Source organism: Octopus sinensis, linkage group LG3 (genome assembly GCF_006345805.1).
Source record: "Octopus sinensis linkage group LG3, ASM634580v1, whole genome shotgun sequence".
Classification (NCBI taxonomy): domain Eukaryota; kingdom Metazoa; phylum Mollusca; class Cephalopoda; order Octopoda; family Octopodidae; genus Octopus; species Octopus sinensis.
In genome coordinates, this window is record NC_042999.1 from 71,535,356 (window position 1) to 71,553,307 (window position 17,952).

The following is a 17,952-nucleotide window of genomic DNA, read 5'->3' on the forward strand; positions in this document are numbered from 1 at the left end:
CTGGTGATACATGAGTCTACAGGATTCTACTGAATAAGAATTGGTGTTTATTGTCATCATAATTGTCAGTCGAACTTTGGGTTACGTCAAATCACATAGTGCTGCTGCTGAGCATATTTAATCATTGAATTTATGGTTCAATCTAGGATTTCTACGTATTTTTAAATAGAATTAAGCTTGTGAAACGCTGAGTCAACAGATCAGCGTCTAATCAACTAAGAGACCAGACCGGTGGTTCGTATTTTATTACGAGTACATAACCCTAGCGACAAAACATTTAACCCGAATATGGTCCTGTTCCTCTAATGGTAAATAGATAGCGTAGGTGTGGGTTGACTCTGATTCTAGCAACATGTCATTATCTTCCTGGAATAATCCCTTGCTTCAGCTGCAAACCTGCATCGTGAACATGACCCAAATTTAATACATTGACATATTGCCAAGCGACGCCAGCGACAAATTATATTGGATACGTTTCAGCGTACTTTTGCGTCTAGAGTATCACAAAAGAAAAAAAGGACACACACGCACATGATAAACTTATTACGTGTCATTGGTTTGAAGTCATTTCTTTGAAATTCTAACAATTCTAAAGAAAACAATGTCGTGTATTAGAAGTGATTCAACTTTCATATATTTCAAAGAGTGCAAATATATTTCCGTTGAAGAGAACATCAATCAGTCTCAAGAGTCTCTATAAAATATCGATACATCCTTAGAATTATGACAGTAAAACAATTTACACTCTCTTCTGCCAGTATTGAACTGAAGTACATCATGGAAAGATTAAAGTGCCAACGTCCTTGCTTATTATTTTCCCTCTTTCACCGCACTCCCAGTACGTATAACCTAGTGAATTCCTCTTACTTCGTTACTATATACTTCCTTCTTTATCGTTAAGTCCAGTCAACATATTGCGTTTATTAGAAAACGCCGATCTTCCATGATTGACCCCAAAATTTAGTCTTTACATCTTCTCACGGAAAATCAATTTATTTCAAATTAGAACAGCTTGCATAATTTTATATTACCTATAACAAATGTTTTGATGGTTTTAAAGAGAGTTAAGTGTATTTACCGTTCATGCAACAGAGCAATTTTGACATGTTATGCTATACACCTTACTGACAAGGTACGATAAAATTTAAAATCATTGGTATAATGTGACATTTCACTAGTCGAAAACACTTTCACAGAGTTTCAAAATGATTTAAGTATCATCGCATCACAAATTATGCGTATAAAGTGTAGATAAAAACGAAAAAGAAAAAGTATGATTTTAACTAGCGTACATTTGTATATTTCGAAATATAGTCTTTTCTTCTCTAGGCACAAGGCCCGAAATGTTTGGGGAAGGGGCCAGTCGATTAGATCGACCCCAGTACGCAACCGATACTCAATTAATCGACCCCGAAAGGATGAAATGCAAATTCGTCCTCGGCGGAAATTGAACTCAGAACATAAACAACGACGAAATACCTATTTCTTTACTACCCACAAGGGGCTAAACATAAAGGAGACAAACAAGGACGGACAAAGGGATTAAGTCGATTACATCGACCCCAGTGCGAAACTGGTACTTTATTTATCGACCTCGAAAGGTTGAAAGGCACAGTCGACCTCGGCGGAATTTGAACTCAGAACGTAACGACAGACGAAATACGGCTAAGCATTTTGTCCGGTGTGCTAACGTTTCTGCCAGCTCGCTGCTTTATATTTCGAAATATATTGATTATGAACTGGCAATATTTGTTTGTAATTTAGGTACAAATCATTGTTATTAGCAAAAGGAACTAATAATAATGATTTTTAAAATCTAAAGTCATGGAGGATATTTATAAGGAAGTGAGATAGCCAATTTATTTGACACCTCTTTATTGCTGATATTGATATCATCGGAGGGGAACGATAAATACCATGTCGATTTCAACGAAATTTGAAGCCAGCAATCAGTGAAACACGACTAAATTAAATACTGCAATGGTGTGCTTCTCTATGGCATTCGTATGTTTGAGTCAATCATGCACAAGACAGCTATTAAAGGACTTAGCTATTAAATACAAATAGAAAGGTGTCAAAGATGGTTATACTCGATTCGAGCTGGTATCTATTCTTACGGCCTCGAATGGGGTAAACGTCTAGTTGAAATAGGCAAAGTTTGAACTCAGAATGAACTAAGACGAGGAGCTATGGTTTAAAGCATTTAGCTTGACTACAAATTTCTAATACCATATAATTTATCATGGCACCATCTGTTTTCTAATATTTTAACTTATTTGACACACTGAAGACATAAACTCATCAGCAAACATAGGTCTGAATATAATTCAATTAAATAAATATAAATGATGCATGCTTATATGCACAAGCATCGGAGAAACAGAAAGGTTGAAAAATGAGAGATAGGAAGAGGGAGTGAGAGTAACATATAGGTAATGTGTAGGTGTGAAACGGAAAGGTAAGAGGCGACATACTTCGACATACTTCAAGAAGAAAAAATTCAGCAATCACTTAATTATTAATGACAGAAAAAAAAGTGTGACTAAGTGCGAATGTTTTTTTGTGTGTGCGTGCGTGTGTCTCTGTTTGTCAATATAATTACCTGTTTTGTGCTTATAACGTGTGTGTGTGTGTGTGGGTATGTGTGTGTTTGTGTGTGTAAACACGTTTATAGTAGGAATGCAATTGCAACGATTACTCAACGGTGAAACTGAAATGTGTGTTGGTCTTATAATTATAGAATTAAAGGTAATGCTATTGCTATTTCGGAGTAATGCATATTTTTAATATTGTCAGTATATATATGTACAGTAGTACCTCGTTTTCCGAAAACTTCTGATCACAAATAAATCGTGCTTCATATATATATATATATATATATATATATATAATATATATATATATATATATATATATATATATATATATATATATATGTATATATATATATATATGTATGTATATATATATATATTATATATATATATATATATATATATATATATATTATATATATATATATAATATATATTTAAAGCACGATTTATTCGTGATCAGAGTTTTTCGAAAACCGAGGTACATGTGTGTGTGTGTCTGTGTCTGTGCGTGTGTATTTGTGTGTGCGCGAGCGATAAAAATATATAAAAAAAAAGCACTCATTGACCGAGAAAGAGAGAGTGGAAGGAGAAACATTGATAGAGGATGAGAGTAGTGGATAGAACGTGTAAGAGAAGAGGAGAGAATCTGGGAATGAAACAGTGCAGATGTTAGTGAAAAGATTTACGGAATTTGTCAGTTTTTCTTCCTTTTTTTACAATTCAACATTTATTTCTGCTTTCTAATTTTCGAGTGCAAGCTAGAAGTGCCTGCTCCATCTATTATCACCAATTACCAAGACTGATATATTTTAGAAATTTCTGTCTCTCGCATTATGTGCTAAACTACAGACGTTTAGGAGCATGAACATTCATGCCAATTTCTGAAGATTCATGATTTTCCTTGGGAAAAGGTACAACTGTGGACTTCCGTTGCCTTCTCTTGGTTTATTCACTGTTAACTTTCCCTGTCTCGTTTTCTCCCGAGCTTAATACAATTTGTATTTAATCCTCGGGTATAAAATCTGGTTCACATGTCATCATATATTGTGTCCACACACTGGTAATCCTGAGTGACATATGTGTAAGGAACCGTTCCGTCTCTGACTTCTGCATACCTTAGCCACAAAACAATCTTCTGGTATTTGATCAATAGCAGGCACTGCAACTCCAGGAAAGAGCAAAATTTGGAGCAGTAGTGACTTAGAGCTTAACATTCATACTACTCAGCTGACGAACTTCCGAGCAGGAGCCTCACAACCAGATTAATTTTGATATCTTAAAAGGTTTAAGAAGTCAAAGGGGATCAGAAATACATTTGGCGAAAACAGCCACAGTATACGTGTTTGTAAATAAATTATCAATTAATGAGAGACTGAAGAGAAACTTGATTCTGATGCGGTTTGAGAATACAGCGCTGTTTACTTTATATATGTTAAAGAGTAAAGAAGTGACATTGTCCTTGATATAATACAGTCAGTTCCAACTTAGTGAGTTTGATTCAGCCGAAGCCCTCTCTAGAATGGCTGCAGTTCAGTAACCACAGGGAAAATATGTGTGGTGAGAAAAGTTGGTTCTGGTCGAAATACACGTAATGAAATGAAATTTGTTAAAAGTATTCACCGATTAGGTGATGTGCGTATTGTCACGGTAAACATGTCAACTATGAGCAAGCAATGAAATTTTAGTGACTCATTTGTTCTCTTAAGCCTTGGCATTTCGAAAATTTATCTGCTATTTCTAGCAGGTCCAGTCGATCGCGTGGAAGCATGCTCGCTGGATCCAGTGTGTTAAACGAGGAGGCGGGTATTAGGTCTACGGTCCAAATGACGATAAAAACACGATATTAGGGTACTTTTTTGCCAAATCACTATTATTGATTTCCTACCAAGTTAAATGGATAATGTGTAAGATGTAATCGTTTATTTGATAAAATATATTTATATATACCATTGATACGTTTTTGATTGAAAGGAAAAGTCAAATCCTGATATGTTTATTCTTAAATGACAAAGGAACGATATAAACTTATAGAAGACATTATGTCTGGTCCAGTATTGCTTTTCGTGTTGTTACAAGTATAATCTCTATAATGATGTACTTTTTTTCCTATCAGATAGAAATATACTGTATTTACGATGCAGGAAAGAGAGCAATTATCACATTCATATTTTTCTAAAAGATTGTTGCGGCGAATTTGTAGGGCTTAGGGTTTTGTATTGGAGACTTTCAGAATCGTTATGCATACTTACATACATATACACATATGCGCGCGCACACACACACACACAACACACACACACACACACACACATACACACACACACACACACACACACACACACACACACACACACACACACACGCACACAAATATTTTTTATCGAAATTGCTACTGAATTTATCTCATGACTCGAATTTCACGCTAAGATATGTGTGTGTGTGTGTATGTGTGTGTGTGTGTTCGTGTACATATATATATATAAAATTTATAATCATATAGATAATTATATTAAAGGGTGCGGATTGACAACACCAATTCGCTAGAAATAGATGCCAAATGGCTCTAAGGACCACCTCAATATTCCATTAGCACAGGTTGTAATCGGGCTGATGAAAAAATAAATAAGTCCTATAGATCAATTGTATATCGACTTCAAACTTAGCGTTATAAAAACACCTTGTTATCTTCTGTACAATATGTCAAAGCATATACATACAAATATTTGTACATACCCATACGAACATCGTATAAATATTTGTATGTATATGCTTTGACATATTGTACTAAAACAAGGTATTGACATAACACTAGATTAGAAATCGATATACAATTGATCTAAAGATCTTGTTTATTCATCTGCCCGATTGCAAGCTGTGCTAATGGAGTATTCAGGTGGTTTTTATAGCCATTTGTCATCTATTTCTAGCGTGTTAGTGTAGTCAAACTGCACCCTTTAATATGATTATCTGTATAATTATAAATTTAGTATAAGATGTTAAATGTTATCTACAAGATTTTTCCTCCTTGCCACCTTATGAAATCATTAAAGTGATGTTATCCATAAACCTATAAATATATATATATATATATATATATATATATATTATATATATATATATATATATATATATATATATGTGTGTGTGTGTGTGTGTGTGTGTGTGTATGTGTGCGTGTCTGTGTCTGTGCATAAACAACATAATTGGTTATACAACTTCAAATCTTCCCATATATTCACACAAATACATATTTACATACAGGGGTGTTTAGCACACAAAACCCGAAGGTATAAAAGTATACACACACACACACACACACACACACACACACATATATATATATATATATATATATATATATATATACATAAAACACGTGTGGAAACTTGTAAAAAACGTATGTATACAAAAATATATGAAGAAAATGTGAATGTATTTAGCGACGCGATTAAAAGTAATATAGTTAGACTATTAAATGTAAAGCGAATCCGGGAAAACATTCATCGTCAAGTCCAAAAATAAAAGGAATCCAGAATAATACAAGAATAAATCCACGTCTACGGCCGTTTCAATATGCGGATTTATTCTCGCACTATTCTGGATTCCTTTCTCTTTTGGACTTGACGATGGATGTTTTCCCGGATTTCCTTTACATTAGTCTAATTATATTACAATAGTCTAATTATATTACTTTTAGTCGCCTCGCTATATATATATATTCATATTTTCTTCATATATTTTTATACTCACACGCTTTTTTACGGATTTTCTATTTTTCTATTTTCTATTTTTTCTATTTTCTCTCCCTGTTTATTTCTGTGTTCCTTTCTGTCGAAGAGCGTAGGTTCGAAACGTAAAAGACTTTCTCACTTCCCGAGCGTGAACTAATATATCTGTTTGTTGTTTACACACCCGTCTTTGTCTTTTGCTTTCTTGTGAATTCTGCATCGACAACGGATTGCATTCCCAGAATACAGAATGATACCCTTTAGTGAGCATATTGAGAAATGCGCAAAGCAACTAGCAACTACTACCACAATGTTTAATCTTTCCATTTTATCAATGTGATATTGGAATACAAACACAAATTAGATTAAACATTCTTCATTGAAAACTTAACCATCCTAAAATTCTTATACAGAGAAACTCATCTCATTGAAAAAAGAAAAAAATAGACAATATACGGTGAAAGCTTATACTTCAATTTACAAATTATCACTCGCCACCGATTCCCAATTCACGCAGAATTCGCACATACGCACATACACATATGTATGTATGTCATTATGCAGTGCATTTCAAGATTTCTTGCGAATAGAGAAAGAACCGGTCTCTAACCTAGATTCAAGGCTCCCTCATTGGAATTTCAACATCAACATCAAGGTATGTATGTATGTACGCATGTTCAGATTTGTATGTTTTATATATGTATTCTCAGAGTTACATATCTAGACATGCTCATGTATATTTAAATTATAGACTTCTGGAAAGTTTTACAGACTTTTACAGTTCCAGTGATGGATTGAATCTGTAGTCTTCGAATTAGGTTTCTCCGTGTATGTATGTATGTATGTATTAATGTATGTATGTATGTATGTATGTATGTATGTATGTATGTATGTATGTATGTATGTATGTATGCATGCTTGTATGCTTATATGTATGTATTCATGTATTCATGCATTCATGCATATATAATGGACTAAAACCATCATAATTATAAACATTTTGCTGTTTCATAAAATCTATTGTATGAACGACAGACTTTAAATATTTGATGTTGCCTATTCAAGAGTCACCATCTTTAACCAGACATATGAGCAAAAGTTTTGCAGTAATCTTGATCCTTTTTTTTAGATTTTTATAATCGTATGACATTCAATACAACCTTTCCTTCTTTCCTTATTTAAGACGGTAAAGTATAATACGAGTGAAATTGAACTACTATTTCTATAATATCCATTGTGGACGTAAGTGCTTCTTTTGTCGGATCAATCTGAAAATATATTCTAATCAGGTAATCGATGTTGATTTTTTCCTGCAAAACTAGCTGAAGTTTTGATATCCGATTAAATTTTAATAATTCATTACTGGTCTTAAATGAGTCTAAAGCAATGGAATCAAAGTTCAGAAAGCAGGATTCGAAATCAGAGACAAAACTTAGCAGCATGAAGTATTTATACTAGAATACCGTTCTAATCTATCATCTGACTTACCTGGCTAGGTGATCGATATGATATCTCTTCATAGAAAAAAGATTTCTGTTTTCTGTGATTTATGGAAACTATAAATTTAGGTTATTGGTAAGAAAAATTTGATAGCTCTCCGCAGTTTAAATTCGGTTAATCTGGATCTTAAGAAAGCCTGTATCTTCTTGGAAATAATGTCTGGGAAGTATCGTCACAGTGCATCAGATAGAAAAAAAAACTGAATTGTAAAATGATCGTGATCAGATACAATGACACCGTTAAAAACAGTTTTTATCTCTTTAGCTGTGGCATTCTATCCTAGATTTATTTTTCTTTTGACAAATATTACTTTACAAATGTGCATTCTCCAGCACTGTTATACATTTTATCCACATAATTTTGTTCCTTTCTTTTTCGCTCTGACCCACAAATATGTCCACACATCCCCGCCTCATTCTCTGACTTTTCCACCTTCTCATTCTCACACTTTAGCTGTCTGTGCGTCTATAACTTTACAACAAATGTCAAATATTTATAAAGTACATTTAATAGGATTGCATACGAGTAGAGAAAAACAAAGAGACTTAATATATTGGGTTGAGAATAGAAGACGAAAAACGTACAAAAAAGGAAATAGGATCAACTGCAAAGTAGAGATTGAAAGACAGATGTTTAGAGTAGCAGATAGGAAAGTGTTCTAGATCGATAAGAAAATAAATATTGTTGTCTTGAAGGGTCGTGTGTCGTGATTGCTTTAAATTCTGGGATTAGATGTAAGTTTAGCATAAAAATCGTTCGGAAGATTTTTGTATCTCGTAACAGATATCATATTCCATTAGTCTCTTTCTCAATATATTATATGGACTGAATCTTTGTATTTACACACGAGAAAAACAACACAAGATATATAGAGTGTATATTTTAATAGAAGCTATTCGTTATTAAATCGTAACTGTTATCACGGTTCTCATTGCTAAGCTTATTGATACCCTTTAACTTGGTCTGTGCAGTTGTCATGATCAAGGCACTCAACTCTCAACGTGTTACATAATATAATTATAAAAACGGTTTAAATAATGACAGCAATATATAATCAACTTGTTTTTATAACTTGTAGTGAAGTCATGCCTCCCTAAGGATTGATAATGATAGTTGTTTCAACGTGAATGTCCTTATAAAGTAATTTTAATATTAAATAGCTCTCTCTGACTATTCATTGATATATATTTTACTACTATTTATAAGAGTTTGAGCTTCACTCTTTGTCGCCTTCTTTCTTACTTTCTTCTTTTCTTTCTTTCCTTCTTTCTTTCTGTTTTTCTTTCTTTCTTTTCCTTTCTTTTTTCTGTCTTTCTTATTTTCCCTTTTGACACAAGGTGTCCAGACTAAAGTTGATGATATTTTATGTACCCTTTTTCAGAGAGAGCTCGATTTATGGGTAAACAGTCAACAATGTTGAAGAGCATAAAGATTAAAGTTGTAGTTGAGTAACTGGAAGCCATCTTAAATAAAGATTTAGCTGCATCATGATGATTCGCGCTGGTATCAACTTGCCGACATCATGATTGTTGTTCAGTGCTCTGTGAATACTGTAAAGGCTGTAAGACCTGACATAGACATCATGAAAACCAAGTTACCCCAAACTGTGACGGTCTTTTGTTCTGTCTCCGGGGGGGGGGGTGACGTTATGCTGCTCCATATCTTTGAAACCAACCCTCGGCTCAATTCAGACAGCTATGTGAAGCTGCTGGTGGTTGCGATTAAACTCTAGTTAGACCTTAACTGAAGAGCGTTGTGGCTGAAAGGCCATATATGTGGTAGCAGGATTCGTTTCCTCGTCAAACCTTCGGAAATAGTCAGAAGTGATTGTCGAAAAATGTCTACGACATCACTAGTCCTGATTTCTGCACTCTTATTTCCCCAATTGCAGTACTATGTGTGGGGTGCTGTTGAGAAAGACACCAACCATTTTGCTTGCAGCACCAAGGTCCTCTCAGAGACAGACTGAGGAAAGCATGCGTCAGGTTGCAGCCGTCTTAAGTCCATGGTCACTCTTTTATTTTATGCAAACTGTCAAATAGATCTGAACTACTTATGTGTGTGTACGTGAATGTAGGTACGTATATACATATATATATTTAGGAGAGTATTGTAGTTCGCTTGAAGCATTGTGTATTGTTTGTTAAAAATAAAAAGTTTTGAATGGTACAACAATGCACTATAATACAACAATGGGCACCATACTTGTAATTTAGTCATCCAAGTGTCTGATAATATTTCAGAATAAAATTCCTTATTCAGATATTCTTAGACGGAGTCGCTGCTATAATAATTGGTTTTCCAACAGCTTTTCTTGGGGGGGGGGGCGTATCAGCAGTGGTCTCATGAAGCCCCTTCAGGAATACCTCATGAGAAGTGCGTGATTTCGGCCATGTCTCAATCTCGTGCGAGCTGGTACATCCGTAGCACTGCTTCTAAGTTATGTATTATACGTGTAGTTTCCTTTTTTCCTTCTTGTTTCCTCTTATGTATATATAGAAATTCAAATTTCGATGAAAGGAAACAAAGTTTGCTTTAGAAGTGTTGAGGTGTATTAAAAGATAAGGAAATAATTTTATTCTAAAACGCAGGATAATGCTACTAATATTAGCATTAACAGGTTAAACTACCTATAGTTTGCAGAAAAAGGTATATATATATATATACATATATGGCAAATGAAAGACAGCAGATGGAATATAAGAGAATTTATCATTAATCACGACAATTGTTTCGACACATCTACCATCAATTTTTCATGGGTGGGGCACTCAACAACTGGTTCAGGAGCATCCGGTGGTGCAGATGTATCTCATTGGGTAACAAATAAATACAACTCGTTTCTCTTTTTGGCATTTGTGATTTTATTGTTTTATTTTTCATCTTCTGTATAATTGAAGATATTTTCCTCTGTCTGGCTGCATTTATTTCTACAATACGGAAAGTTACATTGCAAAACATTAATGAGGTGTATATATATATCACCCAGCGAGATACATCTGCACTGCCGGCTGCTCTTCAACCAGTTGTTGAGTGTCCCACCCATGAGTAATCGATGCTAGATGTGTCGAAACAATTGTCGTAATAAATAATAGATTCTCGTATATTCCAACTGCCGTCTTTCATTTGCCATATACCTAACAATCCCTGTCAATGCAAACGTGCTTTACCAGTAAGCTACCAGGTGTAAATCACCCGTTTTATTATCAATTATGTATATATATATATATATATATATATTATATATATATATATGTATGTATGTATGTATGTATGTGACCTCGTGATTACCGCTGGCGATTTTTTTCCTCTGTCTTTCCTTCTCGGGATCTTTCCTTCTCCTGTGTTTCCGACGAAGAGCTCCGCTCGAAACGTTAAGCACTCCTTCTTTCCTGAGCGTCCAATAATACTTTATTTGTTCCACGTCCTCGCGTTGTTGTGTTTTTTTGTGTTTTCTTATTTGGATTAACTTTATATATATATATATATATATATATATATGACCGCGTGTGTACCGTTGGCGATTTTTTTCCTCTGTCTTCCCTTCACTGGATCTTTCCTTCTCCTATGTTTCCGACGAAGAGCTCCGCTCGAAACGTTAAACCCTCCTTCTTTCCTTCTTTCCTGAGCGTCCAATAATACTATATTTGTTCCACGTCCTCGCGTTGTTGTGTTTTTTGTGCTTTCATGTTTGGATTAACTTTATACACATACATGTATATCCATATAGAAATGACAGCAAAATATGTATATATATATATATTGACAAATGACAGAGAATGAAATTAACGACATTCCTTAATTAAATCATTTTTATTGTTTTGACGCATTCATGAACATGTAGTTCATAAGTAAGATGCATACCTAGGCATGTGTTATTTAACGAAGTGCAATGGCGAGAGTATTTACCGAGGAACTTTTTTGAGCAATCACCTAAAGAGGCACATTCTACACCTGTGAATCATCGTACCTATGAACATCACGTGCGTGAATATGTCGAAACAATTGTAACGATTTTAAATATTGAATGTCTTCAATCCCATTTTCTATTATTTGTTCTTTTTTAACTCGACGGGTTCCATGGAATTCTTGACGTATATTCAGTATTTATACTGTATGATGACATCAGGGAGCTGATAACTGAGGATAAGCTTGGCACAACATTCTATGAGGGCCTGAATGTCACTTAATTAAATTATGCATAAATATCTATCTGCATGCATATATACATCCATATAGTGTGTATGTGTATGTGTGTGTGTGTGTGTATGTATAAGTAAAAGCGTAGCTACAGAAATAGATACATACACGTGTAAAGTCATGTTAAAATGTTAACAAAGTTACATTCCTGTAACAGTTGTTTTTTTCCTCTTCTCTCTAACCACCATTGCTTTCTTGTAATCAAGTATTGGAAACATACATGCTTTTCATATCCATTCTGTCTTTAAATGCTCATGGGAACGAGAATTGACGAGCGAGAATTTGAGAACAGAAATAAGAAACTTATACTCGCTGTTCACCAGCATCAATCATTTTGTTCATATCAAGTTTCACATTATTCTAATTCTGCCAGTGGCACAAACGAATTCACTAAAAGCAATTTCCTAACATTTGACTATCTTCTACATCTAAAAGCATGTTACGTTACTTTACTATATAATTTTAATTATTAAAAGCTGACATGGACATATGTCAATTTTAATCTTCAACACATATTTAACATTTTATGGTGATGGAAAATATTCTATTATAATCAGCACAAAATATTTGATTAACTGCTTTTTGTTTCGTCATTTCGTATCCGATAACACTAAATATCAGTTTTGGGGATTACGAGTTATTGTTATACATAAGTATATTTGGAAAGAGAAAAACATGGATTTTTTAAATGTTCCTAGCTATCATATTTACTAAGGTTACGAATTTGTATGAATGTATGTATGTATGTATGTATGTATGTATGTATGTATGTATGTATGTATGTTTGTATATTCGTGTGCATGAACGAATATACATATATTCGTATATATATATATATATATATATATATATATATATATATATATATATATATATATATATATATATATATTAAATTACTCCCTAATATTATTATTTATATATATATATATATATATATATATATATATATATATATATATATGTAGTTAGATAGATAGATAGATAGATAGAGACATCGGTGTGTATGTGTGTGTGCGTGTGTGTGTGTCCATATTACACTAAGTTCGCTTGAAATGGGACACTTTAGATCCTGTCTGCACAAAACTACGATGAATATTACCGATTTCTGCTTCATTTTACTCAACAATTATACAAACATAAACATTTGCTTGTTTCGCTTTGTATGTTTGCCGTCATCGTTTAAGGATGTTTTCTATTTTCTTTTGCTGAATTTGCCAGTCGGCTGTGGCAAACACTGGGATTGCCAAAATTGAGGATAAGCATTATTTGATAACACAGTCAGGGATTCCAATTACAGTGCAACCAAATGCAACTGTTATTATTAAAAGGATGACATTATAAAAAATTAATTAACTCCATAAGAATATTGATAATAGCAAACAGCAAAATGTGTTTTTGTGCATATTTTAGTCAAGAAAATATACAAAAGATTTCATTTCATCAGACAATTCTAGATTAGAATATAAACTATGAGCAAGTACTCCTGATGTAGATCCATGAAAATATATGGATTCATCTTTCGTTGTTACTCTACTGTTCTGATATTTCTTTCTCATAAATGTAAAACAGAAAAAAATTCATTGACAATTAATACATTAATACAAGAATAATTATTTAATCTATGTTTACGCTTGCACTGAAAACGTCGGGGTCCAACATTTTGTAGGCCTGATTATACTGTATTTTATGTCGACAGTAAAAAAAATCTAGTATTATAGTAAATATGTCTCTCCTTTTCTTACATCGAAGGATGTGAGTAAAGAGTTGATTCGTGTACTATTTAAGCAGGTCAAAGAATTTCGCCATCATTCGATGTTTCGTTGTCTTTAGAGTCCCCTTTTTTTCATCTAGAGTATGAAGTTTCTGCTTAGAATTAACTTCTTGACAAGGAGAATCATAACTCCAAATAATTGTCATTACATTTCGTTGTTTCTTAAGTCGACCTCTAGATGAAGTAAGGTCGAAAAGACAGTAGTTAATAAATTTAATGAAATTAATCCCTTATTTTCCAGCAGATAAATACTCACGATCATCATGTTAATCTTCAATTTTCCAACTTTAATTATTGCATTTCACTAGTTAAATTAAAAACAAATAGTTAACTAAAATGAATAGAAGTATAAGTACCTACCAGCATCGCAGAAATACATGTGTGAACCGTATTGTGTTGTTTTAAGTTGTTTTCACATATACGAAACATTTATACAGGTAGAAGGTTCACAAGTGAAGAGGAGCTAAATACCAGGAGCTGGTAAAGCAGTGCAGAAGTGTATAATGGCGAAAATGTTGCGGGTCAACTGAAGTAGGCTACATCTGTTTTGTAAGGCGTTCACTCAGCAAAGCTCTGGCTTTGGAGTTACTGATGCAACGAAGAGGCGGGCCACATATTCCACGACGAAAGCATTGGAGAAGGTCACTAAATGGCTTTGGATATAGAGGGTAAAACAATCTGCTGCTACTGGGGTTTAATCATTACTAGGTGAATCAGCCGGCCAAGAGATTCTGATATTAAAAGACCCAAAAAGCCTTATGATCCAGGAAACATCACTAACGATGCAGCCCAGAGCACGTACACATTTACGTGAACATCCATACACATACAAGCACACACTACGTACTCACACATTCATACACACACACACACATTATGGTTGACTTCTGTATATTGCCGAAATTCCACTTACAAGGCATCGATCTACGTAAGTATATGATGAAAGAATTTGCCCGAGGTATTGCAAAGTGGATTTAGACCTGGAATCAATTGGATGTGGAGGAGACTTCTTTTTAACACAGCATTATAAGCATCCAAACGGCGGTGCCCCAGCATGGCCACTGCTCATTAGCTGAAACTGGAAAAATCAAAAATCAAAATCAATCCTCTAACATACTTCAAATAATGTTTCGTGCCTGCATTTACGTTTGTTTATAGGTGTTATTGTTTACTAGAAACGGGTTCGAACTTGTAACTCTTCACCTAAACGAGCATACCCAAACTTCCACTGAATATCTATCTACTTACCTACCTACATGCATGCATACATACATATGTATGTATATATATATATATATATATATATATATATATATATATATATTATATATATATATATACATACATATGTATATATACATATATATATATATATATATATACATATATATATTTACACATATATATATATATATATATATATATATATATATATATATATATATATATATATACATATTTCATATATATATACATATATACGTATTTTATATATATATATATATACATATTTTATATATGTATATATATATATATATATATATATAATATATATATATATACATATATATATGTATGTTTATATATATATCCATATATATATATACAGATTATTAAGCGGAATATAGCTTACTTGGAGCACTACAACTCCAGTCTATTTTATTTGCGAGTATTGTTAACATTAGCAATCTCAAAATAAAGCAGTGTATTATATATATATATATATTATATATATATATATATATACATGTGAAGGCTTTGAACATGTGTGTGAGTGAGTGTGTATGTGTATATACATAAATATAATGACAAAACATGTATTACAGCACGTGCATGGATGTAGGCATTTATGTTGAAAAGAAACAATATTCTTCACATGTTATTCTTACAAATATCTGAATCTTCCTTTTGACATTTAAGGCAGTGACGTTCATCATTAAACGAGAATGTTAGGAAATATCACTTTGCTTTTCTTTGTTTGTGTATTAAGTAAGAAATGATTAGTAAAGCGTGTTGTAAATGTTGAAAGTTGATGGGAATCCTTGTTTATTTTTACATTTGCTAATTTCGCTTAATATCCTATATCAACTGCAGCTGCTAAATTTACAACACGAAAAGGGAACATGTCTGGTCTTTGGATCTGCTACAAATAATATCTTAATTTCTTTCAATCTTCTTTAGTAAGGAATGTATACTTTAGACAAGTTAGTACTACATAACAGTAATAAAGGAGGCTAGTCATGGCTGGAATGCGTTCAATCATAAATCTGCTCAATCCAATTAGAGCTTGTATTAAACAATAATAACTACATTTACATCTTTCAACTCCGAAACCATGTGGCAAGAGAGAGAAAAAGAGAAAGAAAGGGAGGGGAGAAGGAGAGCAAATATCCCTACTCATCTCAGTAGAGCAGATTGGTAACCGTGACAGCGATGGTAAACATGGTCCTATGGGCAAAACACATGGCATTGAACTCTTTTGAACGTCCTCATTTGAGAAGTCGAATTTAGGGACTTAAAACTTAGAGAAATTGTAGTAAACTCTATAAAGTTGTCGCTTTTTACAGCTTTGATGTGTTACCTTTGTACTGATAGGCGGAGTAAAATGTTGACAGATTAGTGCCTCTTATAATAACGACAGTGTTGCTTTGATGATAGATTACAAACCATCGACAACCCGGCTACTTGCCTACCAATCTATTGACGCGTAAATTTGAAGGTGTAATACTTGGGATTCTTTCAATTACTCGATATATATTTAGTCAATTATTCCTATGTTATATTATAAATGCACAATTTACCCTGAAACGTAAATCTAATAGATATTTACAGCCTGGTACTCAAACCTCGATTCTGAAAAATTAATTCAGCTATTGTACAACTATTTCTTAACCGCCATAAAATTAGTCGACATAGAATTTTAAACCGACATTCCAAGTACCGTACTTAATTTTGAGTACGAAAACTTGTTCTCATATATTTGTAGCTGGGTGAGAGCTGGGTGTATCCGAACATGTATACAAAATAGGTTTTGAGAATAGATTGCTGTGTCAAGCAACCAGTTTTCAAAAATATATAACATTTGTTTCTAACTGAATGGGTTGTGAATAACTTAAAACAAAATTCCCAAAGTTGTTTATGATATGGCTGTCCATTTCAGCGAAGCTTTAACTACTACTAAAATGAATCAAGATAATGGAATCTTGAATATAAAACTGAATTGAATTATTCAGTTTAACTGGCGTTTTATTATCACGAATAGATTGTCACAGGTGCAAAAATCAGTTTGTTCTATCCGGACCGTGTCAAGTACATTTCTGGCGCTTCAAGAACTTGTTATCTACCAGAGTTTTTGTTTTCCTAATCACATCGCAAACGGTTTAAGCCGCCATATTGAGTTTCTTGTATCAATCATTCAACAGAAGACAACTTAAGAATAAATGTATGGAAGCTAATAGATGGTCAATATAAAGAAAAGCAAAAGTAAGTTTCTATCTTCTAACTTCTATTTTCATTACATATTTATTGCATAACCAAGATACTGTAGAATATGTCCAAAACCATAAAAACATAAAAGTCGTTTTCCTTTTTATTGCAAATGGGATTCTACATATGAACTGTTAATTAGTTCAGTGTTTTAATTGTAGTCCAAATCATGAGCACACTTGTATCACACTTCAATTTATCTCAAATAAAATAACATCCTTGAGCAACACATGATGTGTTTACTGCTAACCAAAAATTACATCCTTTGTATATTCATCCATTTTCTTCAGTTTTAATTAAAGTTTGCAAAAAATATTTCCGGAGAATAAATATAGAAGAGTCATTTGAAGTATTCTCTGCAATTATTTTTGGAGAAAATTTAGTATGGACATTCAGGAACTACAATATGATAATAAATTAAAAATCAGAATGAAAAACTCGAAGCGATAACAGACCCTACTTATTGTTCTAGTAAAGTTTGATTAAGTTGATGGATTTTCCGAAATACTTCTCAATATTATGAAAAATATGTTAATTGAAGTATATATAGAAAATAACATCATGAAAAATAACGATAATGATGCTTAAAATATGAATAATAAAGTTATAACAGACAAAAATTAAATGAATGCAAATAAAATAACTAGTATTTACAAACTGCCAAAAC

General features: G+C 33.0%; 1 protein-coding gene across 2 annotated transcripts in view; it reads left to right on the top strand.

The window, feature by feature from the left end:
- Positions 1–17,952, top strand: part of LOC115209347 (G-protein coupled receptor GRL101) — an 804,611-nt gene that overhangs the window by 240,090 nt on the left and 546,569 nt on the right. The gene's annotated exons all lie outside the window — the stretch shown is intronic.